The 15,962-nt window shown below is 47.8% G+C and overlaps 1 long non-coding RNA gene across 1 annotated transcript in view; it reads left to right on the forward strand.

Moving 5' to 3' along the window:
- The window catches only part of LOC137316356 (uncharacterized), a 78,559-nt gene that overhangs the window by 16,431 nt on the left and 46,166 nt on the right, over positions 1-15,962 (forward strand). The gene's annotated exons all lie outside the window — the stretch shown is intronic.

Raw genomic sequence — 15,962 nt, forward strand, 5'->3', positions numbered from 1 at the left:
CTCTCTCACTCACTGATATACAGAGGCATCCTCTCTCTCACACACTCACTGATATACAGAGGCATCCTCTCTCTCTCACAAACTCACTGATATACAGAGACATCCTCTCTCTCTCACTCACTGATATACAGGGGCATCCTCTCTCACACACTCACTGATATACAGAGGCATCCTCTCTCTCCCACACTCACTGATATACAGAGGCATCCTCTCTCTCCCACACTCACTGATATACAGAGGCATCCTCTCCCTCTCACACACTCACTGATATACAGAGGCATCCTCTCCCTCTCACACACTCACTGATATACAGAGGCATCCTCCCTCTCACACACTCACTGATATACAGAGGCATCCTCCCTCTCACACACTCACTGATACACAGAGGCATCCTCTCTCTCACACTCACTGATATACAGAGGCATCCTCTCTCTCTCACACACTCACTGATATACAGAGGCATCCTCTCTCACACACTCACTGATATACAGAGGCATCCTCTCTCTCACACACTCACTGATATACAGAGGCATCCTCTCTCTCACACACACACTCACTGATATACAGAGGCATCCTCTCTCTCACTCACTGATATACAGGGGCATCCTCTCTCTCTCACACACTCACTGATATACAGAGGCATCCTCTCTCTCACACACTCACTGATATACAGAGGCATCCTCTCCCTCTCACACACTCACTGATATACAGAGGCATCCTCTCTCTCACACACTCACTGATATACAGAGGCATCCTCTCTCTCTCACACACTCACTGATATACAGAGGCATCCTCTCTCACACACTCACTGATATACAGAGGCATCCTCTCTCTCACACACTCACTCACTGATATACAGAGGCATCCTCTCCCTCTCACACACTCACTGATATACAGAGGCATCCTCTCTCTCACACACTCACTGATATACAGAGGCATCCTCTCCCTCTCACACACTCACTGATATACAGAGGCATCCTCTCTCTCACTCACTCACTGATATACAGAGGCATCCTCTCTCTCACACACTCACTGATATACAGAGGCATCCTCTCTCTCTCACACACTCACTGATATACAGAGGCATCCTCTCTCTCACACACTCACTGATATACAGAGGCATCCTCTCCCTCTCACACACTCACTGATATACAGAGGCATCCTCTCTCTCACACACTCACTGATATACAGAGGCATCCTCTCTCTCACACACTCACTGATATACAGAGGCATCCTCTCCCTCTCACACACTCACTGATATACAGAGGCATCCTCTCTCTCACACACTCACTGATATACAGAGGCATCCTCTCTCTCTCACACACTCACTGATATACAGAGGCATCCTCTCTCACACACTCACTGATATACAGAGGCATCCTCTCTCTCACACACTCACTCACTGATATACAGAGGCATCCTCTCCCTCTCACACACTCACTGATATACAGAGGCATCCTCTCTCTCACACACTCACTGATATACAGAGGCATCCTCTCCCTCTCACACACTCACTGATATACAGAGACATCCTCTCTCTCTCACTCACTGATATACAGAGGCATCCTCTCTCTCACTCACTCACTGATATACAGAGGCATCCTCTCTCTCACACACTCACTGATATACAGAGGCACCCTCTCTCTCTCCCACACTCACTGATATACAGAGGCATCCTCTCTCTCACACACACTCACTGATATACAGAGACATCCTCTCTCTCTCACACTCACTGATATACAGAGGCACCCTCTCTCTCTCCCACACTCACTGATATACAGAGGCATCCTCTCTCTCACACACTCACTCATATACAGAGGCATCCTCTCTATCTCACACACTCACTGATATACAGAGACATCCTCTCTCTCTCACACTCACTGATATACAGAGGCACCCTCTCTCTCTCCCACACTCACTGATATACAGAGGCATCCTCTCTCTCACACACTCACTCATATACAGAGGCATCCTCTCCCTCTCACACACTCACTGATATACAGAGGCATCCTCTCCCTCTCACACACTCACTGATATACAGAGACATCCTCTCTCTCTCACACTCACTGATATACAGAGGCACCCTCTCTCTCTCCCACACTCACTGATATACAGAGGCATCCTCTCTCTCTCACACACTCACTCATATACAGAGGCATCCTCTCTCTCACACACTCACTGATATACAGAGGCGTCCTCTCTCTCACACACTCACTGATATACAGAGGCATCCTCTCTCACACACTCACTGATATACAGAGGCATCCTCTCTCACACACACTCACTGATATACAGAGGCATCCTCTCTCACTCACACACTCACTGATATACAGAGGCATCCTCTCTCTCTCACACACTCACTGATATACAGAGGCATCCTCTCTCACACACTCACTGATATACAGAGGCATCCTCTCTCTCACACACTCACTGATATACAGAGGCATCCTCTCTCTCTCACACACTCACTGATATACAGAGGCATCCTCTCTCACACACTCACTGATATACAGAGGCATCCTCTCTCTCACACACTCACTCACTGATATACAGAGGCATCCTCTCCCTCTCACACACTCACTGATATACAGAGGCATCCTCTCTCTCACACACTCACTGATATACAGAGGCATCCTCTCCCTCTCACACACTCACTGATATACAGAGACATCCTCTCTCTCTCACTCACTGATATACAGAGGCATCCTCTCTCTCACTCACTCACTGATATACAGAGGCATCCTCTCTCTCACACACTCACTGATATACAGAGGCACCCTCTCTCTCTCCCACACTCACTGATATACAGAGGCATCCTCTCTCTCACACACACTCACTGATATACAGAGACATCCTCTCTCTCTCACACTCACTGATATACAGAGGCACCCTCTCTCTCTCCCACACTCACTGATATACAGAGGCATCCTCTCTCTCACACACTCACTCATATACAGAGGCATCCTCTCTATCTCACACACTCACTGATATACAGAGACATCCTCTCTCTCTCACACTCACTGATATACAGAGGCACCCTCTCTCTCTCCCACACTCACTGATATACAGAGGCATCCTCTCTCTCACACACTCACTCATATACAGAGGCATCCTCTCCCTCTCACACACTCACTGATATACAGAGGCATCCTCTCCCTCTCACACACTCACTGATATACAGAGACATCCTCTCTCTCTCACACTCACTGATATACAGAGGCACCCTCTCTCTCTCCCACACTCACTGATATACAGAGGCATCCTCTCTCTCTCACACACTCACTCATATACAGAGGCATCCTCTCTCTCACACACTCACTGATATACAGAGGCGTCCTCTCTCTCACACACTCACTGATATACAGAGGCATCCTCTCTCTCTCAGTCACTCACTGATATACAGAGGCATCCTCTCTCTCACACACTCACTGATATACAGAGACATCCTCTCTCTCTCACACTCACTGATATACAGAGGCATCCTCTCTCTCACACACACTCACTGATATACAGAGGCATCCTCTCTCTCACACACACTCACTGATATACAGAGGCATCCTCCCTCTCACACACTCACTGATATACAGAGGCATCCTCTCTCTCTCACACACTCACTCATATACAGAGGCATCCTCTCTCTCACACACTCACTGATATACAGAGGCATCCTCTCTCTCTCACGCACTTACTGATATACAGAGGCATCCTCTCTCTCACTCACTCACTGATATACAGAGGCATCCTCTCTCTCACACACACTCACTGATATACAGAGGCATCCTCCCTCTCACTCACTCACTGATATACAGAGGCATCCTCTCTCACACTCACTCACTGATATACAGAGGCATCCTCCCTCTCACTCACTCACTGATATACAGAGGCATCCTCCCTCTCACACACTCACTGATATACAGAGGCATCCTCTCTCTCACACACTCACTGATATACAGAGGCATCCTCTCTCTCACACACTCACTGATATACAGAGGCATCCTCTCTCACACACTCACTGATATACAGTGGCATCCTCTCTCTCTCACTCATTGATATACAGAGGCATCCTCTCTCACTCACACACTCACTCACTGATATACAGTGGCATCCTCTCTCTCTCACACTCACTGAAACACAGAGGCATCCTCTCTCACACACTCACTGATATACAGTGGCATCCTCTCTCTCTCACTCATTGATATACAGAGGCATCCTCTCTCACTCACACACTCACTCACTGATATACAGTGGCATCCTCTCTCTCTCACTCACTGATATACAGAGGCATCCTCTCTCACACTCACTGATACACAGAGGCATCCTCTCTCACACACACTCACTGATATACAGAGGCATCCTCTCTCTCCCACACTCACTCACTGATATACAGAGGCATCCTCCCTCTCACTCACTCACTGATATACAGAGGCATCCTCCCTCTCACACACTCACTGAAATACAGAGGCATCCTCTCTCTCTCTCACACTCACTGAAACACAGAGGCATCCTCTCTCACACTCACTGATATACAGAGGCATCCTCTCTCTCTCACTCATTGATATTCAGAGGCATCCTCTCTCTCACACACTCACTGATATACAGAGGCATCCTCTCTCTCTCACACTCACTGAAACACAGAGGCATCCTCTCTCTCACACACTCACTGATATACAGAGGCATCCTCTCTCTCTCACACTCACTGATATACAGAGGCATCCTCTCTCTCACACTCACTGATATACAGAGGCATCCTCTCTCTCTCACTCATTGATATACAGAGGCATCCTCTCTCACTCACACACTCACTCACTGATATACAGGGGCATCCTCTCTCTCTCACTCATTGATATTCAGAGGCATCCTCTCTCTCACACACTCACTGATATACAGAGGCATCCTCTCTCTCTCACACTCACTGAAACACAGAGGCATCCTCTCTCTCTCACACTCACTGATATACAGAGGCATCCTCTCTCTCACACACTCACTGAAATACAGAGGCATCCTCTCTCACACACTCACTGATATACAGAGGCATCCTCTCTCTCACACACTCACTGAAATACAGAGGCATCCTCTCTCACACACTCACTGATATACAGGGTCATCCTCTCTCTCACACACTCACTGAAATACAGAGGCATCCTCTCTCACACTCACTGATACACAGAGGCATCCTCTCTCACACACACTCACTGAAATACAGAGGCATCCTCTCTCTCTCACACTCACTGAAACACAGAGGCATCCTCTCTCTCTCACACTCACTGATATGCAGAGGCATCCTCTCTCTCAAACACTCACTGATATACAGAGGCATCCTCTCTCTCTCATACTCACTGATATACAGAGGCATCCTCTCTCTCTCACTCATTGATATACAGAGGCATCCTCTCTCACTCACACACTCACTCACTGATATACAGTGGCATCCTCTCTCTCTCACTCACTGATATACAGAGGCATCCACTCTCTCTCACACTCACTGAAACACAGAGGCATCCTCTCTCTCACACACTCACTGAAATACAGAGGCATCCTCTCTCACACACTCACTGATATACAGAGGCATCCTCTCTCTCACACACTCACTGAAAGACAGAGGCATCCTCTCTCTCACACACTCACTGATATACAGAGGCATCCTCTCTCTCACACACTCACTGATATACAGAGGCATCCTCTCTCTCACACACTCACTGATATACAGAGGCATCCTCTCTCTCACACACTCACTGATATACAGAGGCATCCTCTCTCACACACTCACTGATATACAGAGGCACCCTCTCTCACTCACACTCACTGATATACAGAGGCATCCTCTCTCTCTCACACTCACTGATATACAGAGGCATCCTCTCTCTCACACACTCACTGATATACAGAGGCACCCTCTCTCACTCACACACTCACTGATATACAGAGGCATCCTCTCTCTCTCACACTCACTGATATACAGAGGCATCCTCTCTCTCACACACACTCACTGATATACAGAGGCATCCTCCCTCTCACACACTCACTGATATACAGAGGCATCCTCTCTCTCTCACACACTCACTCATATACAGAGGCATCCTCTCTCTCACACACTCACTGATATACAGAGGCATCCTCTCTCTCTCACGCACTTACTGATATACAGAGGCATCCTCTCTCTCACTCACTCACTGATATACAGAGGCATCCTCTCTCTCACACACACTCACTGATATACAGAGGCATCCTCCCTCTCACTCACTCACTGATATACAGAGGCATCCTCTCTCACACTCACTCACTGATATACAGAGGCATCCTCCCTCTCACTCACTCACTGATATACAGAGGCATCCTCCCTCTCACACACTCACTGATATACAGAGGCATCCTCTCTCTCACACACTCACTGATATACAGAGGCATCCTCTCTCTCACACACTCACTGATATACAGAGGCATCCTCTCTCACACACTCACTGATATACAGTGGCATCCTCTCTCTCTCACTCATTGATATACAGAGGCATCCTCTCTCACTCACACACTCACTCACTGATATACAGTGGCATCCTCTCTCTCTCACACTCACTGAAACACAGAGGCATCCTCTCTCTCACACACTCACTGATATACAGTGGCATCCTCTCTCTCTCACTCATTGATATACAGAGGCATCCTCTCTCACTCACACACTCACTCACTGATATACAGTGGCATCCTCTCTCTCTCACTCACTGATATACAGAGGCATCCTCTCTCACACTCACTGATACACAGAGGCATCCTCTCTCACACACACTCACTGATATACAGAGGCATCCTCTCTCTCCCACACTCACTCACTGATATACAGAGGCATCCTCCCTCTCACTCACTCACTGATATACAGAGGCATCCTCCCTCTCACACACTCACTGAAATACAGAGGCATCCTCTCTCTCTCTCACACTCACTGAAACACAGAGGCATCCTCTCTCACACTCACTGATATACAGAGGCATCCTCTCTCTCTCACTCATTGATATTCAGAGGCATCCTCTCTCTCACACACTCACTGATATACAGAGGCATCCTCTCTCTCTCACACTCACTGAAACACAGAGGCATCCTCTCTCTCACACACTCACTGATATACAGAGGCATCCTCTCTTTCTCACACTCACTGATATACAGAGGCATCCTCTCTCTCACACTCACTGATATACAGAGGCATCCTCTCTCTCTCACTCATTGATATACAGAGGCATCCTCTCTCACTCACACACTCACTCACTGATATACAGGGGCATCCTCTCTCTCTCACTCATTGATATTCAGAGGCATCCTCTCTCTCACACACTCACTGATATACAGAGGCATCCTCTCTCTCTCACACTCACTGAAACACAGAGGCATCCTCTCTCTCTCACACTCACTGATATACAGAGGCATCCTCTCTCTCACACACTCACTGAAATACAGAGGCATCCTCTCTCACACACTCACTGATATACAGAGGCATCCTCTCTCTCACACACTCACTGAAATACAGAGGCATCCTCTCTCACACACTCACTGATATACAGGGTCATCCTCTCTCTCACACACTCACTGAAATACAGAGGCATCCTCTCTCACACTCACTGATACACAGAGGCATCCTCTCTCACACACACTCACTGAAATACAGAGGCATCCTCTCTCTCTCACACTCACTGAAACACAGAGGCATCCTCTCTCTCTCACACTCACTGATATGCAGAGGCATCCTCTCTCTCAAACACTCACTGATATACAGAGGCATCCTCTCTCTCTCATACTCACTGATATACAGAGGCATCCTCTCTCTCTCACTCATTGATATACAGAGGCATCCTCTCTCACTCACACACTCACTCACTGATATACAGTGGCATCCTCTCTCTCTCACTCACTGATATACAGAGGCATCCTCTCTCTCTCACACTCACTGAAACACAGAGGCATCCTCTCTCTCACACACTCACTGAAATACAGAGGCATCCTCTCTCACACACTCACTGATATACAGAGGCATCCTCTCTCTCACACACTCACTGAAAGACAGAGGCATCCTCTCTCACACACTCACTGATATACAGAGGCATCCTCTCTCTCACACACTCACTGAAATACAGAGGCATCCTCTCTCACACACTCACTGATATACAGGGTCATCCTCTCTCTCACACACTCACTGAAATACAGAGGCATCCTCTCTCACACTCACTGATACACAGAGGCATCCTCTCTCACACTCACTGATACACAGAGGCATCCTCTCCAACACACACTCACTGATATACAGAGGCATCCTCTCTCTCCCACACTCACTCACTGATATACAGAGGCATCCTCCCTCTCACTCACTCACTGATATACAGAGGCATCCTCCCTCTCACACACTCACTGAAATACAGAGGCATCCTCTCTCTCTCACACTCACTGAAACACAGAGGCATCCTCTCTCACACTCACTGATATACAGAGGCATCCTCTCTCTCTCACTCATTGATATTCAGAGGCATCCTCTCTCTCACACACTCACTGATATACAGAGGCATCCTCTCTCTCTCACACTCACTGAAACACAGAGGCATCCTCTCTCTCACACACTCACTGATATACAGAGGCATCCTCTCTCTCTCTCACTCATTGATATACAGAGGCATCCTCTCTCTCACACTCACTGATATACAGAGGCATCCTCCCTCCCACACACTCACTGATATACAGAGGCATCCTCTCTCTCACACTCACTGATATACAGAGACATCCTCTCTCTCACACACTCACTGATATACAGAGGCATCCTCTCTCTCACACACTCACTGATATACAGAGGCATCCTCTCTCTCTCACAAACTCACTGATATACAGAGGCATCCTCTCTCTCTCACAAACTCACTGATATACAGAGGCATCCTCTCTCTCTCACACACTCACTGATATACAGAGGCATCCTCTCTCTCTCACAAACTCACTGATATACAGAGACATCCTCTCTCTCTCACTCACTGATATACAGAGGCATCCTCTCTCTCACACACTCACTGATATACAGAGGCATCCTCTCTCTCTCACAAACTCACTGATATACAGAGACATCCTCTCTCTCTCACTCACTGATATACAGGGGCATCCTCTCTCACACACTCACTGATATACAGAGGCATCCTCTCTCTCCCACACTCACTGATATACAGAGGCATCCTCTCTCTCCCACACTCACTGATATACAGAGGCATCCTCTCCCTCTCACACACTCACTGATATACAGAGGCATCCTCTCCCTCTCACACACTCACTGATATACAGAGGCATCCTCCCTCTCACACACTCACTGATATACAGAGGCATCCTCCCTCTCACACACTCACTGATACACAGAGGCATCCTCTCTCTCACACTCACTGATATACAGAGGCATCCTCTCTCTCTCACACACTCACTGATATACAGAGGCATCCTCTCTCACACACTCACTGATATACAGAGGCATCCTCTCTCTCACACACTCACTGATATACAGAGGCATCCTCTCTCTCACACACACACTCACTGATATACAGAGGCATCCTCTCTCTCACTCACTGATATACAGGGGCATCCTCTCTCTCTCACACACTCACTGATATACAGAGGCATCCTCTCTCTCACACACTCACTGATATACAGAGGCATCCTCTCCCTCTCACACACTCACTGATATACAGAGGCATCCTCTCTCTCACACACTCACTGATATACAGAGGCATCCTCTCTCTCTCACACACTCACTGATATACAGAGGCATCCTCTCTCACACACTCACTGATATACAGAGGCATCCTCTCTCTCACACACTCACTCACTGATATACAGAGGCATCCTCTCCCTCTCACACACTCACTGATATACAGAGGCATCCTCTCTCTCACACACTCACTGATATACAGAGGCATCCTCTCCCTCTCACACACTCACTGATATACAGAGGCATCCTCTCTCTCACTCACTCACTGATATACAGAGGCATCCTCTCTCTCACACACTCACTGATATACAGAGGCATCCTCTCTCTCTCACACACTCACTGATATACAGAGGCATCCTCTCTCTCACACACTCACTGATATACAGAGGCATCCTCTCCCTCTCACACACTCACTGATATACAGAGGCATCCTCTCTCTCACACACTCACTGATATACAGAGGCATCCTCTCTCTCACACACTCACTGATATACAGAGGCATCCTCTCCCTCTCACACACTCACTGATATACAGAGGCATCCTCTCTCTCACACACTCACTGATATACAGAGGCATCCTCTCTCTCTCACACACTCACTGATATACAGAGGCATCCTCTCTCACACACTCACTGATATACAGAGGCATCCTCTCTCTCACACACTCACTCACTGATATACAGAGGCATCCTCTCCCTCTCACACACTCACTGATATACAGAGGCATCCTCTCTCTCACACACTCACTGATATACAGAGGCATCCTCTCCCTCTCACACACTCACTGATATACAGAGACATCCTCTCTCTCTCACTCACTGATATACAGAGGCATCCTCTCTCTCACTCACTCACTGATATACAGAGGCATCCTCTCTCTCACACACTCACTGATATACAGAGGCACCCTCTCTCTCTCCCACACTCACTGATATACAGAGGCATCCTCTCTCTCACACACACTCACTGATATACAGAGACATCCTCTCTCTCTCACACTCACTGATATACAGAGGCACCCTCTCTCTCTCCCACACTCACTGATATACAGAGGCATCCTCTCTCTCACACACTCACTCATATACAGAGGCATCCTCTCTATCTCACACACTCACTGATATACAGAGACATCCTCTCTCTCTCACACTCACTGATATACAGAGGCACCCTCTCTCTCTCCCACACTCACTGATATACAGAGGCATCCTCTCTCTCACACACTCACTCATATACAGAGGCATCCTCTCCCTCTCACACACTCACTGATATACAGAGGCATCCTCTCCCTCTCACACACTCACTGATATACAGAGACATCCTCTCTCTCTCACACTCACTGATATACAGAGGCACCCTCTCTCTCTCCCACACTCACTGATATACAGAGGCATCCTCTCTCTCTCACACACTCACTCATATACAGAGGCATCCTCTCTCTCACACACTCACTGATATACAGAGGCGTCCTCTCTCTCACACACTCACTGATATACAGAGGCATCCTCTCTCACACACTCACTGATATACAGAGGCATCCTCTCTCACACACACTCACTGATATACAGAGGCATCCTCTCTCACTCACACACTCACTGATATACAGAGGCATCCTCTCTCTCTCACACACTCACTGATATACAGAGGCATCCTCTCTCACACACTCACTGATATACAGAGGCATCCTCTCTCTCACACACTCACTGATATACAGAGGCATCCTCTCTCTCTCACACACTCACTGATATACAGAGGCATCCTCTCTCACACACTCACTGATATACAGAGGCATCCTCTCTCTCACACACTCACTCACTGATATACAGAGGCATCCTCTCCCTCTCACACACTCACTGATATACAGAGGCATCCTCTCTCTCACACACTCACTGATATACAGAGGCATCCTCTCCCTCTCACACACTCACTGATATACAGAGACATCCTCTCTCTCTCACTCACTGATATACAGAGGCATCCTCTCTCTCACTCACTCACTGATATACAGAGGCATCCTCTCTCTCACACACTCACTGATATACAGAGGCACCCTCTCTCTCTCCCACACTCACTGATATACAGAGGCATCCTCTCTCTCACACACACTCACTGATATACAGAGACATCCTCTCTCTCTCACACTCACTGATATACAGAGGCACCCTCTCTCTCTCCCACACTCACTGATATACAGAGGCATCCTCTCTCTCACACACTCACTCATATACAGAGGCATCCTCTCTATCTCACACACTCACTGATATACAGAGACATCCTCTCTCTCTCACACTCACTGATATACAGAGGCACCCTCTCTCTCTCCCACACTCACTGATATACAGAGGCATCCTCTCTCTCACACACTCACTCATATACAGAGGCATCCTCTCCCTCTCACACACTCACTGATATACAGAGGCATCCTCTCCCTCTCACACACTCACTGATATACAGAGACATCCTCTCTCTCTCACACTCACTGATATACAGAGGCACCCTCTCTCTCTCCCACACTCACTGATATACAGAGGCATCCTCTCTCTCTCACACACTCACTCATATACAGAGGCATCCTCTCTCTCACACACTCACTGATATACAGAGGCGTCCTCTCTCTCACACACTCACTGATATACAGAGGCATCCTCTCTCTCTCAGTCACTCACTGATATACAGAGGCATCCTCTCTCTCACACACTCACTGATATACAGAGACATCCTCTCTCTCTCACACTCACTGATATACAGAGGCATCCTCTCTCTCACACACACTCACTGATATACAGAGGCATCCTCTCTCTCACACACACTCACTGATATACAGAGGCATCCTCCCTCTCACACACTCACTGATATACAGAGGCATCCTCTCTCTCTCACACACTCACTCATATACAGAGGCATCCTCTCTCTCACACACTCACTGATATACAGAGGCATCCTCTCTCTCTCACGCACTTACTGATATACAGAGGCATCCTCTCTCTCACTCACTCACTGATATACAGAGGCATCCTCTCTCTCACACACACTCACTGATATACAGAGGCATCCTCCCTCTCACTCACTCACTGATATACAGAGGCATCCTCTCTCACACTCACTCACTGATATACAGAGGCATCCTCCCTCTCACTCACTCACTGATATACAGAGGCATCCTCCCTCTCACACACTCACTGATATACAGAGGCATCCTCTCTCTCACACACTCACTGATATACAGAGGCATCCTCTCTCTCACACACTCACTGATATACAGAGGCATCCTCTCTCACACACTCACTGATATACAGTGGCATCCTCTCTCTCTCACTCATTGATATACAGAGGCATCCTCTCTCACTCACACACTCACTCACTGATATACAGTGGCATCCTCTCTCTCTCACACTCACTGAAACACAGAGGCATCCTCTCTCACACACTCACTGATATACAGTGGCATCCTCTCTCTCTCACTCATTGATATACAGAGGCATCCTCTCTCACTCACACACTCACTCACTGATATACAGTGGCATCCTCTCTCTCTCACTCACTGATATACAGAGGCATCCTCTCTCACACTCACTGATACACAGAGGCATCCTCTCTCACACACACTCACTGATATACAGAGGCATCCTCTCTCTCCCACACTCACTCACTGATATACAGAGGCATCCTCCCTCTCACTCACTCACTGATATACAGAGGCATCCTCCCTCTCACACACTCACTGAAATACAGAGGCATCCTCTCTCTCTCTCACACTCACTGAAACACAGAGGCATCCTCTCTCACACTCACTGATATACAGAGGCATCCTCTCTCTCTCACTCATTGATATTCAGAGGCATCCTCTCTCTCACACACTCACTGATATACAGAGGCATCCTCTCTCTCTCACACTCACTGAAACACAGAGGCATCCTCTCTCTCACACACTCACTGATATACAGAGGCATCCTCTCTCTCTCACACTCACTGATATACAGAGGCATCCTCTCTCTCACACTCACTGATATACAGAGGCATCCTCTCTCTCTCACTCATTGATATACAGAGGCATCCTCTCTCACTCACACACTCACTCACTGATATACAGGGGCATCCTCTCTCTCTCACTCATTGATATTCAGAGGCATCCTCTCTCTCACACACTCACTGATATACAGAGGCATCCTCTCTCTCTCACACTCACTGAAACACAGAGGCATCCTCTCTCTCTCACACTCACTGATATACAGAGGCATCCTCTCTCTCACACACTCACTGAAATACAGAGGCATCCTCTCTCACACACTCACTGATATACAGAGGCATCCTCTCTCTCACACACTCACTGAAATACAGAGGCATCCTCTCTCACACACTCACTGATATACAGGGTCATCCTCTCTCTCACACACTCACTGAAATACAGAGGCATCCTCTCTCACACTCACTGATACACAGAGGCATCCTCTCTCACACACACTCACTGAAATACAGAGGCATCCTCTCTCTCTCACACTCACTGAAACACAGAGGCATCCTCTCTCTCTCACACTCACTGATATGCAGAGGCATCCTCTCTCTCAAACACTCACTGATATACAGAGGCATCCTCTCTCTCTCATACTCACTGATATACAGAGGCATCCTCTCTCTCTCACTCATTGATATACAGAGGCATCCTCTCTCACTCACACACTCACTCACTGATATACAGTGGCATCCTCTCTCTCTCACTCACTGATATACAGAGGCATCCACTCTCTCTCACACTCACTGAAACACAGAGGCATCCTCTCTCTCACACACTCACTGAAATACAGAGGCATCCTCTCTCACACACTCACTGATATACAGAGGCATCCTCTCTCTCACACACTCACTGAAAGACAGAGGCATCCTCTCTCTCACACACTCACTGATATACAGAGGCATCCTCTCTCTCACACACTCACTGATATACAGAGGCATCCTCTCTCTCACACACTCACTGATATACAGAGGCATCCTCTCTCTCACACACTCACTGATATACAGAGGCATCCTCTCTCACACACTCACTGATATACAGAGGCACCCTCTCTCACTCACACTCACTGATATACAGAGGCATCCTCTCTCTCTCACACTCACTGATATACAGAGGCATCCTCTCTCTCACACACTCACTGATATACAGAGGCACCCTCTCTCACTCACACACTCACTGATATACAGAGGCATCCTCTCTCTCTCACACTCACTGATATACAGAGGCATCCTCTCTCTCACACACACTCACTGATATACAGAGGCATCCTCCCTCTCACACACTCACTGATATACAGAGGCATCCTCTCTCTCTCACACACTCACTCATATACAGAGGCATCCTCTCTCTCACACACTCACTGATATACAGAGGCATCCTCTCTCTCTCACGCACTTACTGATATACAGAGGCATCCTCTCTCTCACTCACTCACTGATATACAGAGGCATCCTCTCTCTCACACACACTCACTGATATACAGAGGCATCCTCCCTCTCACTCACTCACTGATATACAGAGGCATCCTCTCTCACACTCACTCACTGATATACAGAGGCATCCTCCCTCTCACTCACTCACTGATATACAGAGGCATCCTCCCTCTCACACACTCACTGATATACAGAGGCATCCTCTCTCTCACACACTCACTGATATACAGAGGCATCCTCTCTCTCACACACTCACTGATATACAGAGGCATCCTCTCTCACACACTCACTGATATACAGTGGCATCCTCTCTCTCTCACTCATTGATATACAGAGGCATCCTCTCTCACTCACACACTCACTCACTGATATACAGTGGCATCCTCTCTCTCTCACACTCACTGAAACACAGAGGCATCCTCTCTCTCACACACTCACTGATATACAGTGGCATCCTCTCTCTCTCACTCATTGATATACAGAGGCATCCTCTCTCACTCACACACTCACTCACTGATATACAGTGGCATCCTCTCTCTCTCACTCACTGATATACAGAGGCATCCTCTCTCACACTCACTGATACACAGAGGCATCCTCTCTCACACACACTCACTGATATACAGAGGCATCCTCTCTCTCCCACACTCACTCACTGATATACAGAGGCATCCTCCCTCTCACTCACTCACTGATATACAGAGGCATCCTCCCTCTCACACACTCACTGAAATACAGAGGCATCCTCTCTCTCTCTCACACTCACTGAAACACAGAGGCATCCTCTCTCACACTCACTGATATACAGA

This window comes from Heptranchias perlo, unplaced genomic scaffold (genome assembly GCF_035084215.1).
Source record: "Heptranchias perlo isolate sHepPer1 unplaced genomic scaffold, sHepPer1.hap1 HAP1_SCAFFOLD_59, whole genome shotgun sequence".
NCBI classification, from domain to species: Eukaryota; Metazoa; Chordata; class Chondrichthyes; order Hexanchiformes; family Hexanchidae; genus Heptranchias; species Heptranchias perlo.